Consider the following 20521-nt stretch of genomic DNA (forward strand, 5'->3'; position numbering starts at 1 on the left):
CTTTTAAACTAGAGGACTTTAAAATATGAAGAAAAATTCTATATCTTTGCAAGCTCTTAAATTTCATTATATAACATCTCTTTTAGACCTTCAAGTAGTATGTTGTTTTCAGATCTTGATGCATACGGTGTATTACACATTCTATAACCTTAAAGTGCATTTGCATACCTATTAACTAATAGCTGCCTTGGAGATGGTAAAAAAAAAAACATAATCATTATCAGTGTTTCTTAGGAGCTGAGTAAATTATACCAGCTACTACAAAAACAGTTATTAGATGGTCGTGGTGGCTACTGGACAATAATTTTTTGGTGGGTTACTTTATCTTAACTGAGAGAAGTGGATGCTAGGAGATTGTGAATGACTCTAAGCATAAATATTTTGAGTCAGTTTCCCAGTCCTTGAATTTTGCCTTTAACAGCCAAGGTTTAACGATTACTTTCTCACACTCCACTTTTAATTCCACATATTGTAGCTGTGAAGAATTATTTGATAGTCTCAGATTTGCAGCTTAAACCCCTGCTATATTTGTAGCTTGAAGTGAGGGCCCATCCAAATGGGAATGTGCAACCCCAACCAAAGCCAAGTGTATATAGTGTTGGTCCCAGGCAATAAAGTGACCTATCTACCCCAGATCTAAAAGGTAATACTGGAGAGCTTTGGTGCTGAGTAACTGATATTTTTGGTAAAGGTGCTTATTTTTCTTAGTTAGAAGTCCATTGTTAACGGGAACTAGGAAAAAATATTTATTTATTTATTTCAGTTTGATTACCGGGGAAGTCCACTGGGCCAAGAAGTACCCATTTTCAGTGGAGGCCCGGGGAGAAAAGCTCCAAGGAAGTACAACCAGGATACAATACAAGAGATAAATTTACAATTTACAATCATGGATATAATACAAGAGAATTTACAATAGAATGTGCACACAGCAAGAGTTCAAAATTAAAACACTGCAATGTCACTTTTTCCTTCCATTCAAATATATACAGGAACAAAATCTGTAGGATGCCACAGAAAGAAAGGGTGGTATTTTCAAGCCAGGGTTTCCACTGAGAAAAATTTACAATTTACAATCATGGATACAATACAAGAGTTCAAAATTAAAACACTGCAATAGGATAATAGAAACAGAAAGTCACACAGCAAGTATACATAATTAGGATACAGCAAAGGAAATTTACAGAGGAAAGTAACACAGTACTGAGAAAGCTAGATAACAAAAGGTATAAACATTTTTATTTTTTTTTTGCAATATTTTCATCTTGCAGTCAGGTGAGAGTCAGCAAAACCATTAGCTGAAATTAGAAAGCAGAAGGGTTCTAGAGTAGAGAGGCTTAGAGTAGAAAAACCTTGGAATTATGTAGGGTGAAAGCAGGAATATTTCCATTTAGAAGAAAGGTGTAAGAAAAGTTGGGATTTGAAGTATTCTGTGTTTAGGTATGGTCCTAAGAGAAGGAGGGAGAGAGTTCCATTTTCTACCTAGAGAGAAGGAAAGTAGTAGCTGGCCGGTGGGATGTTTGGGTCTGGGAATGGAGATTAGATTTTGGTGTTCAGATCATAAGGATTGGTTAGGGATGTAAGGGGGAAGGATGTTGGATAAGGCAGGGCATTTTTCTGGGTAGTATATTAATTTGTGAGTGGTAGTTAGTAGTAGTAGATAATCAAGGTGGTTGGGAAGTTCTAACCATTTCAGAGATTGAAGGGAGAGGCAGTGGTGAGTTGAGGTTTTGGAATTAGTGGCGAATTTAGAGATTTTATTATAGCAAGTTTCAAGTTTAGAGGTAAGGGAGGCAGACAGATTAGTTAGAAGAGGGGCACCGTAAAGTAGAGAGGGAAGGAGGTAGGAGGTAGCAAAGGTTTGCCTAGAGTATTTTGAGAGAAATAGGTTATTCCTGTAGAGCATACCTAATGTTTGGTGGGTTTTTTTATGTTTTGTTGTATGTGGAGGTCGAATTTGAGGTGTTCATCAATGGTTATGCCAAGGAGTTTAGCCGAGGGGACCACTTCTATAGGGGTGTTGGTTTGGCTGAGAATCTTGAAAATGTTTTTGTCAAAGGAAGATACCTTGGTAGGGAGAAATATTAGTATTTTCAATTTATTGGAATTGAGGGAGAGATGGTTTTGGTGCATCCAGTTTTCAGTAGTAGAAAAAGCTGTTTGTGTTTTAGTGAGATGTTCAGAAAAGTTAGGGGCAGTACAGACTAAGGTAGAGTCATTGGCGTATTGGATGCCCGGAGTATTGGGGAGAGCCGAGTGAAGGTTGTTTATGAAGATGTTGAAAAGTATGGGACCAAGGATGGATCCCTGAGGGACTCCAGTAGGGGTGGGTAAAAAGGTGGAGGTAGAGTTCTTCCATCTGACAGCCTGAGATCTGTCAGAGAGGTAACTGGAGAACCAGGATAGAGTATTAGTGGAGAGATTAAGGTTGGAGAGATGGAAGAGAAGGTGTGTATGGGAGATGGTGTCAAAGGCTTTAGACAGATCTAGAAGAACTGTGGATACAAGAAGTCTGGAATTTTGGGCTTGATTAACTGTTTCTAAGAAGGAAAGTAGGGCAGTTATAGTGCTGTGACCGGGACGGACCCATGTTGGGTGGGTGTAAGTAACTGATTCTGAGTTAAGTAGGGTAAAAGTTGGGAGTGGACGCATTTCTCTAAAATTTTAGAAATTGGAGAGAGGAGGGCTATGGGGCAGAAATTAGAAATGGAGTTGTTTTTACCTCCTTTATGAAGTGGTAGAATGTAGGCAGAGCTCTTTTAATGATCGGTTAATCAGGATGCTAATTGGGAGAGCAATTCCTTCGGCTGCGCATTTGAGGAAGGAGGAAGGAATGTTGTCGGGGGTATTAGAACAAGGCTGTAGTTTGGATAAGAGCTTTTTTATACATGTTGTGGAAACTGATTTGAGTTGGAAATTAGGGTGACAGTCATTAGAAGAACTGAGGAAGGTGGAAGGATTGATGTCAGGGAAAGTATTGGTTAGCTTGGCTATAGAATCTGTGAAGGAGTTGAAGAGAGAGCTCAGTTCATTGTCTGTTAAACTAGGGTCAGGGCAGGGGTTATTTCTTGAGCCAGGATGGAGAAGATAGTTAATGAATTTCCAGAATTGTTTTGGGTTATTATTATTGGACTGAAGTTTGTTGTAATAGTTTTTTTATCCCAGGTGATTAGTTTTTTACTTGGTTGCGAAGTTGGGTATATTGGAGCAAAGTGGAAGACATTTTGCTTTTCTGATAGAGCTTTCAGGATTTATCTCTGAGTTGCATAGTGTGTTTAGTTTCTTTGGTTAGCCAAGGAGCAGAATTGGCTTTGAATCATTTGTTTCTTAGGGGGGGGGGCTAGGGAGTTAAGGGTGTTTAGGAAGATGGAGTTAAAATGTTCAATGGCGTCATCAAGGGAGAGAGTGTGAAGGCTTTGCCAATTAATTTGTTTGAGGATGTTGGAGAAAGTAGAGGGGTTGAAATTACTAAGGTTGCGAGTTTGGATGTAATGATGCTGGTATTGTGAGGGGTTAGCTGAGCGATGAATAAAGGCAGGGAGATGGTCACTAAATGTGTCAGGGATAGTTCCACAGAGAGATTTTATTAGGATGGGAAACTAAGATCCAATCTATGATGGATACTGGGGGGTGTTTTTTGTTAGGTCTGGTGGTAGAATGGATTACTTGGGAGAAGTTGAAGAGGTTGATAGCTAGAATAAATGTTTCATATTTTATTTCAGATGAGGCCCAGTGGAGAATATTCTCAAGGGTAGAGATGTTATCGCCTGGGGAGATGTATAGGGAGATGAAGCAGATATTTTTATGTTTATTGAGTTGGAGCAGACCTGCGGTAATTTCAGTGTTTTTGAATAGGGGGACTGGGATTTGCAGGGGGATTATGGAGAGCAGGTTAGAGTAGATTAGGGCAGAGCCTCCACCTTTTTTATTTAAATGGTCATTTCTGAGGATGTTGAAACCTGGAGGTAAGATTTCAGAGTCAGAGATATGGGGTTTTAGCCAGGTTTCAGAGATGGCTAAGATGTCAGGTTGGTTGTGATTAATCCATGCATGAGCATAGTGAATTTTGTTGTTAAGGCTCTGGGCATTGATAGTGAAGACCTTAAGGGAGCTAAGAGAGGGGATGTGAGAAGAAGGAGGGGGAGAAGGGAGAGGCTTATTTAAAGTGAGGGAGTAGGGTGAAGGAGGGAATGAGTTGTTTGAGCTGAGGCAGGGGCCAGGGTTTGGGTGAATGTCCCCAGATAAGGCTAGAAAATTACATGAGATAACTTTTTGTCTTTTAAGTTTGGGGGATAGGAGGAAGTTCTAGGTTAGTGGAAATGTAAGGCAGAAGCTTTTTGATGAGGAGGAGAGTTTTTTAGGATGGAAGAGGTGTAGAAGGTTTATTGTGATAAGGGAGGGGGAAATGAGGTGGAAGTGAGAGAGTAGGAGAGGATGTGGGGGGAGTAAGAGTGGTTGTATAATTAATAGGTAGGTATGGGTGAGTTTGAAAGCAGTATGAAGTAGCCTGGTGGAGAGGAATAAGGACAATGAGAAGAGAGAAAGGGAGTCTGAGGGAATAGAGAATTTGGGAGGGCATGTTTTAAATCGGTGAGGTGAAGAAGGGAGTAATAAGAAAGGAAACATGAGTGGTAGAGGAGAGAAGGTAATGGAGAGGAAGGAGATATAAAGTTAGGAGAGGAGAGTGTGAGGTTAGGTGCAGAGAGAAAAAGGGAGGAGAATGAGTGGGCAGGGATTTAAGAGGAAGGGATAGGAATTTGGTTAATTGAGGTGGGGATAGAGAGTGTGGGGGTAAGACTGAGATTGGTTGAAATAATTAGAGGGAGGAGTAGGTGAGATATAAATGTAGAGGTGCTGGGGGCGGGTGAAATTTGGGGGCAGGGTAGGGGAGCGGAGTGAGCCCGAAGAGCAAACGGAGCGGGAAGAGCCAGAGGAGGAGAAATTGAGGAAGACAATCAGGAAAGTGTGAGTAGTCAGAAGGTAAGTTTAGCAAAGAATATAAAAAATGGGAGAGGTAAGTGAAGGAGAGAGGAGGAGTGTGAGAGAGGTGTGGAGAAAAGGGGTTAGGGGTAGGGTAGCTGCAAAGGAGAAGACAGAGGGAGAAAGAAAAAGGCTTCAGAAAGGGAATAGAGGAAGGCTGAGTATGTAGCAAAGGATGACTGGGAGTCCAGGACAGCAGAGAGGAAGAGAACAGAGGAAGGGGAGTTAGATGGCTGTAGAAGGGAAGATAAGGAGGAGAGGGAAAAGTAATTGGAAGGTAGTCAGAGGTAGAGGGAGAACAGAAGCAGCAGAGAAGGGTGTTGAAATGAAGGGAAGAGCTAGGAGAGCAAGCAGTGAAGAAGGGGGGGGTAAAGGCTGCTGGCTAGTCTATCACAAAAATATGCATCAAAATGCACTATTGTATCTTGTTTATGTGTAGAATTATCAGAAGTTATAAAGCTGATGATGATTAAATTTAGTCTGTTTGCAATCTAGACTGTAACAAATGTTATCCTTGCAATTGTGACAAATTTATGGCAGCCTCATTCCTGCAAAACAGCACTGCTAAGCAGACTAGTTATGTGCAGAACCATTTGCAAACCAGGGCTTTTAAAAATCCATTCAAGACCACAGTCTGTCTTCTTTTATAATAAATCAGAGCTCTATGTCATGCTATGTTTACTGTTGTTATCCTTATTAGCTTCTCTGGACAGTAATGTACATTTCTTGGAACATATGAAGGTGGAATTGCTCACTGTCATGTAATTCTTACACAGTCAGTACTATATTGCCTTGCATGATGTCAGTTTTGTTTGTAATGCAGGTCATTGCACCAAAGGTTCACTGACCAGTACATCCACCCATTTAACATATTCTAATAAAAGGAATTTTGCCTTATTGAGAAAAAAGAATGAGACAGTTGTAACTTGTGGTAGGGGGAAGTTATTCCACATTACAGTGTTTCTCAGACAAATTAGCTCCCACAGTGACAACAAAGGAGTGTATTTCAGAGATTAGCTACCATGCTTCATAGCATATATGATAAGTAGAGCTTCAAGTGAGCCAGAGATGTTGGTACTCAAGTTATCAGTTTGCATTGAGTTAATTTTGTAGCACCATTGCCACCTTAGTGCTTTAAATAAGTAAATAAATAAATATTTATTTTATTTATTGCATGATTGATTTAGTGATTGGGTTTGTTTTTTTACTTTTAATAAGTCTATGCAACAAAAAAAAAACACTTCAGTGGAAGCTCAGGGAAAACTCTTATTAGTTGAGTATGAAAAGATTAATAGTTAAAAATAATTAAAAAACATCACTAACATAATGGCATAAGAAGCAAAAAAACAGAGATACCTGGCAGTATGAACATTAGTTCTAGGTGATGGTCACGGTTGATGTGACACCCTCACCACATATGCAAAATAAGAAAAAGGGGATTGCTGTAGATTAATAATTAAGAGAATTTAAATCATAAAGTAACAATTAGAGATGCAAATAGTGGTATAAACAGTTTTGATAGCAAGAATCATCTCAATTACTCACACACACACACGCACACACATATATATATATATATATATATATATCTGTGTGTGTGATATACAGATATATATACATATATATGTGTGTGTGTGTGTGTGTGCGCATGTGTATGTATATCTATATATATATATATATATATATATATATATATATATATATATATATATATATATATATATATATATATATATATATATATATACACACACACACACACACACACACATATATATAAAGTTGCAGGTGATGCAATTCACAAGTAATATATAATAAAATGAAACATGAGTATGCAAAAATGTGTGTATTGAGATTATGATGAAATGAGCAGGGAACATACCACATATAAATTTAAGCTGCACAGTAACATTTATAAAATTTTGTTGCATACCTGTGTGCAGAGAAAGGAATTAATAGTGGTTAAGGCAGGGAAAGGTAGACTTCCAAAGAATTTTACAGAAGTCCTAGTGAGTGAGTGAAACAGTAGTTCATTTTTTATGAAAAGGTTACTAATTAGCTGAACTGTAAGAGAAATGAGTTCCAAGTTGTTGAGATGTAGTTTGTCTGGCTATGTTGTGAGAAATTTGTCTGTGATAAGTTTGTTTGAGTTTAGTAGTCTAGGTGATGAATAATGATTAAGTAATTTTGTCAGGGCTGGGCATTTTGTGATGTGCACAATATTGTGGGTTACTATTAATTGGGAAAACACTTGGTATGTACTTCTACCCAATTTGACTGTTTAAGAGCTATACAATGTCACTTTCCATAAGGCTGGCAGCCTGAAATTTTTAGTATTGTGTTGTAACATTATTTAAGTTTGGATTTCTGGATGTTTTGAAAATGCACAACTTTCCCCACTCTCATTGGTTCATCCCCAAAATTGGATTAAACTAGTGAGAAACAGACTTTCTTCAGTATGCCATTGGGCAAATAATTCAGTCACTATTCACATTGCAAAATCATGAATGTTTTGAAGAAGTCTGGATATCTTATCCTGGATGAAAGCGTTCAATTAATAAAAGTATTTTCTACACGTCTTAGGAAGTGATTCTTCCAAATTCCTGTTTATACTGGCTTCAGGTCTCAGTGACATCAGTATGGTTACCTTTGTTTTGAAGATTTGTTAAAACTGGAGAGGCATGAAGCAGTGATGGTGGGAGATAAGTAGCAGCTAAGATTTTTATTGATGAATGTGAATGAGGAAATGTTTGGCTTTGTAAAGTTCTAAGCTTTTGATAGGTCTTTTTATGTTGCTGTGTGTGAAAGTCATATATAAAGTTATTGTTTATGGTAACCTTTAGTAATTGTGTTTGTAGGACCACCTAGATTTTTGTTTTGTTTGCCGAGATAACATTAAAGTTAGATTTATCCTGATTATAGGACTTAGGAAAAGTAAAGCTATTTTTTTTAATTGGGGCTTAAAAGAAGCTAAAAGCCATGATTCATCTGAAGCAAATGATTCTTGAGTTATATGCTGAAACTGGGCTGGATTTTGTGCAGAACATAAAAGAATAGAATCGTCTGCATGTTGGATTAGGGTGGAATGCTTGGTTGTGGTATCCAGGTCATTAATTAAGTCATTACAAAATAGGGTGTCCAGGATAGATCACGGAGGCACCCAAACAGGAACTTGTAGAAAAGATGACTCTATATTTTTCCATTTAAAAGAATGAGATCTATCAACCAGACACCTCTTGAACCACTTAAGAATGGAGTTAGAGAGTCTAAGTGAGGAAAATTGTAATAGTAGTTTATGGTGGGTCAGTATCAAAAGCTGTTATAAGTTGTGAAACAGAGATCAGACCAGTTTTCTAGAGTTTCTTAGCTGATTAATGGAGTTGATAAAACTAAGTAGAGCAGCAGTAGTGTTATGACTGGGACAAAAGCTCTGTTTTGTGCTAGTTAAGAAGCTGTTGATCAAGGAGATGCCGGAGGAGTTCTATGTGGAGACACATTTTAAGCTTCTGCATTAGGGTAGAATTGCAATTTGGCTGTAGTTTGAAAGGCCCATGGAGTTAACATGTTTATATAGTGGGAGGATGTAAGATTTTTAATGAAGTAGCTGAACAAAGGATTTTTGAATAGATCTATTTATTACTAGTATTGATACAGGGTAAGCTATGTTGTCAGCTACTATTTTAAGGTATTCAGATGGTAGGTTATTAGCAGCTAAGATTATGAATTTTTAGATTTTGGAGGTATTTTTAATGATATTAGGAAAGTTTTGGTGAGAAGGTGGAAGAGGGAATGTTAGACTCTTGCTAATTGTCATGGCTGTGTGAAGAATTAAGTGTTGCAGCTACTGTATTAAAATGCGAGTTAAACTTGAAGGGTGGAGAGTGAAGGGAAAGATTAGGTTGGTCTTTTTTCAACTGCGTGTAGGAGGTGGTTAATGGAGGGGTCTATATTACATAGTTGAAGTTCCGTAACTTCGATTACCACATGTACGAATACATATGTCCGAAGTTATGGAACTTCGACTATGTATAAAAACATAAAAAAAAAAAAAAAAAAAAAGGAAAAAGAAAATAAAATTTCCTTTATTGCACTGGAGCATGACCTCAGAGCTTGTATATTTAAAGAGTGGGGGGGGGAGGCGTGCAGGGAGCTTGCCCTCCTGCATATACCCTTTTATTTTCTTTTTCCTTTTTTTTTTTTTTTTTTTTTTTTTTTTTTATTATTTTATGCGTACTCGAAGTTCCGTAACTTCGGACATATGTGTTCGTACATATGTCATTCGAAGTTACGGAACTTCGACTGTAATATAGACCCGTTAATGGATGGCCAAAAAAGGTTTGGCTTGTTTTGATGAGTTTCTTGTATGTTTACATAGTAACATTTTTGTTGGCCTCAACTTTTGACTTGGTGAGGTTATGAAGTTATTTAAATTACCGGGAGGTTTGTTGCATTTTCAATTGAATCCAGTTTTTCCAAGCCTGATCTCTCTCATGTATATGCACTTAGTTGTTAAGCTGAGTCACAGAGCAGCATTAGCTTTATTTATTTATTTATCTTCTGTGCAGTGCCTGTTCATTGGGTATGTTAAGTTATAACTTACTGCAAAAGTTAAAATGAAACAATACCCTCAGTTAAAATCTGTTATACCAAGCACACACTAAGTCTGGCAACTGCTGCTGAAAGTTAACATAATCTCACTACCTAAGGAACTTGTATAGTTGAATTTCACCTCCAATTGTAAAAGTTCAAAAGAAACAATGCCTTCAGTTAAAATTTATGTAAGGCAATTTCCAAGACTAGAATTAAACTTACTTGTTTTCCTCATTTATACATTAGTGTATTTTGTATTGTAGCGTTGAATCTGCTGGAGGGACACCCCACCCCCACCCACAAGCCTTTTACTGCTGAAGATGAAGCAAAATTAACACTTTAGCATATTTTACTCTAGCAGTGTAATACATCTCTAGAAAGGCAAAAAAAGCCCATTATCATAAAATTAAATGCTGTGGCTCATGTTAAGTATTTATAGAGTTCAAATACCTCGTCTGTGTGTCCATAGACATTCTACCTCACTGATTTGTTTTTGGTAGTAAACCATATGGGGAGGGGGGTTGTAACCACATTCCATTGAAGTACCTGATTGTTTTCCAACTACTATATCATTATTTCAAACCAAAGTCATGCAATACTGCCTTTTGCAGTTAATGTAGGTGTATGTTAACAGCAATTTACCAGCTTGTCTTGGTGTCTTTAGGTTTGGCTTACCCCCTGTTTTGCTGCAGTTTTACAGATAGTTTTCCTGGTATGTACTCCAGCATGGACCTTCCCACTCTGTTCAGCCCTCACTGCACTCAGGCTTTACTCTGCTCCTCTACCCAAACCCCAAATTCCCACCACCCCCACTACATCTACACTTATACCTCACTTACTCCACCTCTGCTATTCACCCTCCTATTCTGTATCTAACTTACCATGCAATCACAAACTGTTCTCCTTATACCTTCTCCACCCACTTCTGTTCTACATTCCTTCTCAAATCTCACTCTGTGTCCTCCCCATCAGAACCTACATGTTCTCCACACTATTATCACTGCTCATCACCTCACCATACTGAAAGAGTTTTACAGCACTAACCATGCTAATTCCTTCTTTGTATTACCTTATTCATCTTCCTCCTCCTCTTCCTCATTCCTAACACTCATTCCTAACATCACTACCAGTACTAGTAATAAATGAGCACACCTCAGCCATTACTTCATCCTCATCTGTCAACAGTCTTCCCACTAGCTACTCAAAAACCTCTTTAAGCTTATTTCCCATAACTCCATTCCACTGTTGTAACCCCAGAATACTAAAAAATATCAGTCCCAATGTAAAGGTAATGCTTCTACCCATCTCTGCTAAAAATGCCATAATAAACTAACCTTTTTCCACAACACAAGTGTGTGGTGGCACCCACCCTAACCCAGGTCCCAGTCAAACTCCAAACCACAAATTGCACCCTAAAAGTTTAAAAATAGTCACTCTAAATATCAGAAGCATATGCAACAAAATCACAGTATTTTGTGCATGGATGACCCAACACAACTCAGACATCCTAGCCACAACTGAGACCGGCCTAAAGCCTGAAATTAAAGATGCTGAAATACTACCCCTTACTTATAATATCATGAGGCTTGATAGAAAACATAAAAAAGCAAGTGGAATAGCTATAAATTTTCCAAATATGCTCATAGTAATTTGCTATTCAGGCACAATCCCAACTTTTTGAAAAGCAGAAATTCTAATTTCATTCCTAAAACTTAATAGAGCCAAGAGCATATGCATTGCTGTGCTATACATCCCCCAGGACTGAGCATTCTAATAATTGAAAACCTACTGCCCTGGATACCAGATAAAATCACACATTAAATTATTCTCCTGGGTGATGCATACATTGACTAGCTGTCTTTATCTGCAAATTCAGTGATCAACAGCATGACATGGCAAAAATAACTCCCAACAATCTATCTCCTGATGTACCCTCCCTTATACACTAAGTGATCACCTGTCAGCTTATACCCACAGCAGTATTACATAACTAACAAAGGAACAGAAGTTGAAAACTACCCATAATCTCTCTATATTTTCCAAGGAGTCTTTCATTGAATCTCTGAAGGCAGTTAATTGGTCCATCCTAAACAAACTCCCTTTAAATTAAATGATACAGTTGAATACTTCAGTATATAATTTCTAAATATTCTTAACACCTTAGCCAACACAGTGTACAAAAATAATTAAAAACAGCCATACCCCATGGCTCACCAACCAATATAAACTCCTTATGAAAGACTGAGACAAAGCATGAATTAACTGGCAAAAAAGCATGCAAATGACAAAAATTAGCAACTATTCAGACAGCTACAAAACCAAGCCAAGAAACAAGTTAATAGAGATAAAAAGCCTTATTATATTCAGCTACATGGGTCTATATTAGACCAACGAACATTCAAAATGTCGAGTGTTCTAATATCGAACCCTATGAATTGAAAATTGAAAACATCGAACATTAAGAACAGCAAATTTTTTCCTAGGGAAAAAATTTGCTGTTCCAAAACACATACACAACACAAGCACACCAAACAAACAGCAACCCCTGCTGAAACTTAGGCATTTAATAGGTTGAGGTTGAATGTTTTTTTACTATTGGGCATGTTGCATATATTTCACCTCCATCTTTTTATGTCATTCACATTTAAAACAATATGTAGTTTTTATATACATTTATAAAAATGTAGTTTGAGTATATAATTCATAATTATAATATCGAACCCTATGAATTGAAAATGAAAAATATCATTTTATTAAGAAATTTTCCTAGGGAAAAATTTGCTTACACAACACAAGCACACCAAACAAACAGCAACCCCTGCTGAAACTTAGGCATTTAATAGGTTGAGGTTGAATGCTTTTTTACTATTGGGCATGTTGCATATATTTCACCTCCATCTTTTTATGTCATTCACATTTAAAACAATATGTAGTTTTTATATACATTTATAAAAATGTAGTTTGAGTATATAATTCATAATTTATATTTTAGAATTAATCATTTCATCAAAATTTTAACATGGCATGTACAGTTTTAAATATTACACTATTCTAGTTTTATTAATGAATTTTTGATTTTAATGAATTTAGAAATTGATTAATTAGTTATTTAATTATTTAATGAATTCATCAATTGTGTTTGTTGTATTTATATGCTGCTTTTTTCACCACACTCTGATGAAGTCATTTAGATGAAACCTAGGTCAGCTGTGGTGAAGGTTGTGAGTTTTTGTTGGATTAAAGCATCTTTTGGGTGAGCCTTTGCCTCCGTGAACATTTTTTTCAAACAGCAATCCACACACATACACCTAAACTCTTACACCTTAACCCTATACTAAACTATACATACACCACTAACTATCCACTTATCTTAACCCAAACCCTAACCCTAAGGTCCATCACTATCACACAGTCACCTCACCCGCTTCCTAACCCTAACTCACCTACCCCGCCCTAACCCTCACGTCCCCACAATCACACACTTACCTGACCCGCGCCCTAACCCTCACGTCCACACAATCGCACACTTACCTGAACCCGACCCATAACTTTCCACCACAGCGCTGAAAATACCGAAGCAACAGAAACGGACAACCAAATTCTTTTCTTAGGCAAAAATTCAGTTTTCTGTTTCTTCAATATTTTCAGCTTTCGCTGAAAATGGGTCGATATTAGAACACACTAAATTTTGAATGTTCAGTGTTCTAATATAGACCCCAGCTACAAGAAAGCCATGAAGACTACCCTAAAAAATTCTGGTCCTCCATACCCTCTCTCATCAACCCAGGTACAAAAAGGAATCCCAGCCCATACCCAGACATCCCCCCACTTCAGCTACCTATTTCAATACATAAGTCATAGAATGCATAGCCAACTTAACCTCAAATTCACCTGACACACACCCTTCCACACAGCCAATTTCCCCTACCTTAGACCCTACCACATTTCCTTCACAAAACTCACCAATCTTCAACCTCCCCAATACACATGCAGACAACTCCACCCACTTTACCTTTCAACCAATTTCTATAACGCTCATAAAAAAAGATTTTAGGTAAACTAAATGTGTTCTTCTTTCGCCGACAACCTTCCTCCGGAATACTTAAATCCAGCTGTAGATGCAATAGCATATCCAATGAGCATACTTATTAATAGATCAGTAACAGAATCCTGTGTCCCTGTCTTGTGGAAAATGGCATATAGTCTCATACATAAAGAAATCAATTCCACTGACATTACAAATTTCCGTCCCATAGCCATCCTTTCTCCCCTCTATAAAATCCTTGAAAGATATATTCATCAACAATTTCTCCACTATCTCTTACAAAATAAGCTAATCACCAATATGCAACATGGATTTCAGCCAGACCACAGCTTTTCTACTGCATTACTAACATTTACAAACACTGTCAATAAAGCTTGCATCTCTAATAAACTTGTATATGCAGTATTTCTAGATCTATCAAAAGCATTTGCCATGGACTGTCACAGTAAACCACTCAATCAGTTTTCCACCCTGGGTCTAGCATCTCCATATATTCAATGGTTCTCTAGCTACCTTTTCATGATCATTGACAAAATATGAGGGGATAGAGACAATAAAATGGGATGGCATAGATTATTAAACTATAAAGAGAGAGGTTGGATAATTTAAATTCTTCTTCTTCTTTCGGCTTTTTCCCGGTTAGGGGTCGCCACAGTGGATCACCTGTCTGCTCATGATTGGCAGTAGAGTTTTACAGTGTCGAGTTGCCAGCCCGATGCCCAACCTTCCACAGAAGGCACACACATGCACACACTCACACCTACAGCCAATAGAGTGTCCAATCCGCCTATAGCATGTCTTTGGGATGTGGGAGGAAACCGGAGCACCCGGAGAAAACCCACGCAACCACAGGGAGGACATGGAGACTCCGCACAGAAGGCACCCCAGCCAAGGATTGAACCAGAGAACCTCTTGCTGTGAGAAAGCAATGCTAACCACTGCACCACCACGGCTGCCCGGTTGGATAATTAAATTGCTGGTGCTTTTTTCCCCTGGTTTGAATGACCATTTGTGAATTATTGGAATTTTGGTAGCATGTGCATTGTAAGACCTCATGTCAAGGTATATGTGGATTTTAACATACTGTGTCTTTAAATACTTGTACTGCCTTAATTAATTAAGAATGCTATATAAAGCATTTTGAAATTGTCAGTGTTATATCACTGAGGAAGGCCAAGGTGCCGAAACCGGTCTGATTTTTTTGGTTATGCCACAGTAAACTAGAGGTATATATTCACTCTTTGGTGTTGGCCTTCTTTTTGACTTTGACATTTGCTTTTTTGGCCTTTTGCACCTGCCTTACATGCGAGTACATTGTGGTGGAATAGTTGCTGTTTCATTCTCGCTGGGGGCTCCTGAGTGAAGAACGTTTGTATTTCTGTGGCTGACTTTTGTTTTTTTCTACAGTAAGTCTACAAGTATTTTTTGACAAGTTGTTGAAAAAGTATATATTCCATCCTTTCATTACTTGGTATATGTAGTTAATATGGAATGGAGGATCACCTTACCCTGAAAACGGCTGTTTTTTATAAGTGATTCACCCAAGTGTGTGTTCTCCTGCCATATTTGGACATATGCTGTGATTGTTTGTGTTTTTTACACCAAGAGGGTTTCCAGCAGTGCCTTTACATTATTGGAGCTGATTATTGCCTAGGAACTCCGTCATGATATTGTCAGACCTTGGCTAATTATGGAAGGAGCTGACCATCATTTTAAGGAAGGAATTTCTTGGCCTTTTGTTATTGGGAGCAGCAACAGTATCTAAACAGATGACAATAGTGAGTTTATGGTTGAGTCAACTTATGGTATGTGATTTTTCACTGGTTTAACATTCCTAGGACATTTTTCTGCCTTTTGTATTTACAGATTACTAATATATTTTGAACTGGCGATGTTGGAGCATTTATAGTCAGTTCATTATTATTTCCATGACTAAGGGTGCCTATCTTGGTATAGGTCCTTTGTTTTTTGCCTAACTGCAACAGCGATTATTTGGGAAGCCTCATTTTTTGGGCAGTTGGAACTGACGATGCTGGAGAGTTTATTGCCAGTTCCAGTATTTTGCCTTAGGGCACCATTTATGATATATTGTCAGTTCATTATCATATTCGAGACTAGGGGCGCCGAATTTGGTGTATGGTTTTGTGTTATGTGCTTCATTATAACAACGATTACATTGGAAGCCGGGTTTTTTAGTTTTTACCTTTTGGGCAGTTGGAACTGATGATGTTGGAGCATTTATTGCCAATTCCTGTACTTGGTTCTGGGACTAAAGGTATATGACTTTGTGGTATCTGTCTAATTATACCGGCGGTTGTACTGAAAGCCTGTCTTTCAATTTTTTCATCTTTTGGGCAGTTGGGACTGACTATGTTGGAGCGTTTATTACCAGTTTCAGTAATTTGTTCCAGGATGATGGGAGCAATTTATATGTGATTTTCACTGTCAGTCATTTATTTGACAGTGACACTTGTATGTTATATATCTGTTTTACAGACTTTATGAATGGACCTTTATAACAGTATTTGAATTGACGATGTTATAACATATATTGTCATATCTATATTAGAGATATGAATGTCATGCTCTTGTGTGATCTAATACTATTATGGGGTTAACCAGAACATGATGTTTTGGGCTATTGTTTTGTTCTTGGGCACATTCATTAATTTGGTTTTGATTCATTCTTATTTGATGGCCAGGTCTTGATACAATTCTAAGGGTATTTATCAACCCAATTTAATGTTTTTGAATTTTGGCACACTGAAAAATTACACAATATTATTATTCTGTTGAACAGGACATTAAACTGGCATATTCTTTAGCATTAATAATTATTGGAGCTTAATAAGATCGTTATTTTTGTCAGGGTGTTCTGACATTTTGAAATAACATTTTTGGGGTATTGAACAGGGGAACTAATGCATAATTTGTTGGTATAACCTTACCTTTATGCTTAAGATATGTAGCTGGAAGATTCTATAATCTTAAGTTTGGCTGGCAAATATTGGCAAATATTAATACTGTAGGTTGGGACTTTTTGTGAATTCATAGAGCATATGACATTGGAATTACATCACTGGTTTTCACACTTTTCATTGTATATACCACTTTAGTGGGGTTAATGACTTATTAAGAGTTCATCTGGTCTTTTAGGCTAGGGCTGTTTTTTTATATACCATCATACGTTGTTCAGAGGTATCTTGGTAGGAACATGGATTTGGTTACTATACTACAAGGACTCTCTTCGGATAAATATGATTTACATATATTTGGTCTTACGGATCAAAGTGCAAATATGGGTAACAATTTGAGGGACCCGGATGATATTTACAGGGATTTATTTGGGAAGCTTACTAAAAGTATGTCCTCAGGACTAATGTGTGGCACCTAAAATTATTTAGGGCATATGAAGCAAAAAATATCACACTTAGGAGATTAAGAATCGGAACACAGCCTTTTGTCAGTGTTCCTGATGATATATTGATGGAAGAATGGGTATCAGCTCAAGAACAGGCCACCATGTCCTTTAACATTCTTTCTTCTTCTTATGAACGCACTATAGATGTAAATACTATTGATATCCAGTGGATATGTGAGGAATTTAAACCTTTTGAGGGGCAGGCCCAATATAAATCATGTTTAACCAAACTTTCTAAAGATTTATTGTCTTTGGAGAAAACACTGAAAACTATGAAACTACACAAATTTCAACGGGACCTGGCAGATTATGAAAGGGGCAAACCATTTGATCCCAAAAAAAAAAAATTGTAAAATGTTCGGATGGGGAGTCCAATATTGGTAAACCTAGGAAGAAAAGATCTAGATCCATTTTAAAGAGATCAAAAACAGACTATAGTAGCACCTCGGGGGAGGATTCGTCTACCACAGAAATCGAACAAGTACTCACTCATGGGTCCCCAGGACATAAAAAATCCAAAAATGTGGATGACCCTTTAGGGTTAAGGAACACAGGGGTGGTAAAAACCATAGAAAAAGTGAAAAATGTGGAAACTTTATTACAGGTCTTGATACCTCAAAAGATGTTTATAATGTGGCATCTCCTCTGTTGATCTCGCTGAAGTTGAATTACAACTACTTAATAAAGGATTATCATATGTTCCTGGATTTTTTGCTAATAACAATACTGTTGTCAGTGATGTATTGACCTTTTGCCGTTTGTTAAATTTGAAACTATTTTTTGGTGAACAGGATAAGTGTCTAAAATGTACTGATTTTCATTTTCAAAAATCAAATTTTCAGCCTCCTATGGATAAATAAATTTCAGTGTTTCAGGAGTCAGTTCTTAAAGACTTGGACTTTAAACAACAAGTGTCACGTATGTTAGGCCATAATTTGTCTGAACAACAGCAACAGGCTTTAGTAAATTTGAAAAATAATTCTAATATTTTCATTATTTCAGCAGACAAAGGAGGAGCAGTGGTAGTCATGGACATGCAGTATTATGTGAATGAAGCCGTCAAGCAGTTACATGATTCCACATACAATATGCGTATGCCATTGGATCCCACTATGCAGTTCAAGAAAGATATAGATTATTTCTTGGAACTTATAGTAGATGAAGGAATTATTGATACAACTACTAAAAGACAACTTATTGTGGATGATCCTCAGAAGCAGATTTTTTTATCTGCTACCCAAGATACATAAATGTTTGGAGAAACCACCAGGGAGGCCAATAGTATCTGGTAGGGGTTCTTTAACAGAAGCCCTTTCAATGTTAACACAATATCTGCAGCCTTTGTTAAAAATGGCTCATTCTAGACTAAAAGACACCACTGAATTTCTTAAAATAATGTCTGAGTCACAGTTGAAACCGGGTTGGATAATGTGTACTTGGGATGTCACGGCCCTTTGCACAAATATTCCTCATTCGGCTGGATTGGAAGCCTTACATTATACTGGCTTGATAAAGCAGACATTTATCCACCCGGTTTCAACACATTATTAATCTGTATGACCGAACTGGTATTAACGAAAAATGTTTTCTATTTTCAAATGGACTGCTTTTAGCAAACACAGGGAACTGCGATGGGGGCTTCATTTGCCCCTATTTATGCAGATCTTTTTATGGGGTACCTGGAAGAACATCTTATCTATGACCCATTACATAACATCTATTTAGGGGACATGGATATATGGTGTAGGTACTTCAATGATTGTTGGCTGATTTGGAGAGGTGATACAACATACTTAGAGTTTATTCGATACTTAAATGATAACAAATGGCGGATGGAGTTCACTCTCAGTATGCACTATCAGGAAATCCACTTTTTGGATGTACAAATAACTAGGAACCCGGACCATACACTCTCAACATAGGTGTTCCGCAAGTACCCCCAGTACAATAGTTTATTACAAGCTTCTAGTTTACACCCCCATCATATCATTAGGAACATACCTAAATCCCAGTTTCTTAGAATTAGGAGAATATGTTCAGATCATGATACCTATGAGTACCATCAACAGGACCTTGTAGATAGGTTTCACAGTAGGGGATATAAATCTGGTTATGTTAGGACAGCCAGTAACTCGGCAAGACAACAAAATAGAGCAGAACTATTATAATATAAGATGAAAACATGCACAGAGGAGAATGTTGTCAGGTTTGTGATAACCTAAGGCAGGAATATTAATGCCACTAGAAATGTGGTTAATGACAATTGGAATATTCTTTTGGCTAATCAGGAATTTGCCAAGATATTAACATCTGAGTGTCATTTTTCATATCGAAGAGGCCATAATATGGGCTCTTATTTCAATCATTACAAAACGGGGTGTACAATTACAGGTTTGGGACAGCAACTAACATTAACAGGGGATAAACTGATTGGTTCTTTCCCCTGTAGACACTGTTCACCTCGCATACATATGTTTAAATCTAAGGAATTTTGCAGCAAAAACACTAGCAGGGTGTATAACATCAAATGTTTTGTAAATTGTGGAACGGATTGGGTGATCTATTTGGCCACCTGCTCTTGCTCTCCCTTTTATATGGAACTGACGTCCAGACCATTCAGTATTAGAATGTCTGAACATCTTAGTGACATTAGAAATCAACGTCTGACCAATGCCTTATACAAACATGTGTTGAATCATAAAACAGCCAAATTTCATTTCATGATCATTGACAAAATATGGGGGGATAGATCCAATAAAATGGGATGGCATAGATTATTAAACAATAAAGAGAAGGGGTTGGATAATTAAATTAGGGGGGCTTTTTTCCCCTGGTTTGAATGACTATTTATGAATTATTGGAATTTTGGTTGCATGTGCATTGTAAGACCCCTTGTCAAGGTATATGTGGATTTTAACATACTGTGTCTTTAAATACTTGTACTGCCTTAATTAATTAAGAATGCTATATAAAGCATGTTCATGAGACGAGGGTACTCACAACAATTCATAGATAGTCTGGTTGATGAGGTAATGACAAAAAGAGAAGCGGGTACATATCAAGCCATTTTGGGTGGTACTAACCAAATAGTAGTACAGGCTCATAACGCAGATATTACATCAATAAAATTGGCACTTATAACCCCATTCAGTACTGATAGTGATATATCATCACTTTAACTGTAAATAAAATTGGTATATAATTAACAGTGATAAAGATGTAAGAAACAAATTACCTCAAAAACCCAGAATTGTTTGGAAAAGGGGAAAGAACCTTAAACAAATAATGCAAAGTGACACAAAGGGATTACCATGGAGGAAAGGTATGTTCCAATGCAATATGTGCAATTATTGTTCACACATGAACACAGGTGAAACTTTCAGCATTAGGAATGTGACCTATGAAGTGAGACACAAATTTAATTGTCAGTCTAAAGGTGTAGTTTATTTAGCCCAGTGTCAACAATGCACCGCATTTTATTTTGGGAA

The sequence above is a fragment of the Protopterus annectens genome, chromosome 13.part0, assembly GCF_019279795.1.
Source record: "Protopterus annectens isolate FY-2018-M chromosome 13.part0, PAN1.0, whole genome shotgun sequence".
Taxonomy (NCBI): domain Eukaryota; kingdom Metazoa; phylum Chordata; order Ceratodontiformes; family Protopteridae; genus Protopterus; species Protopterus annectens.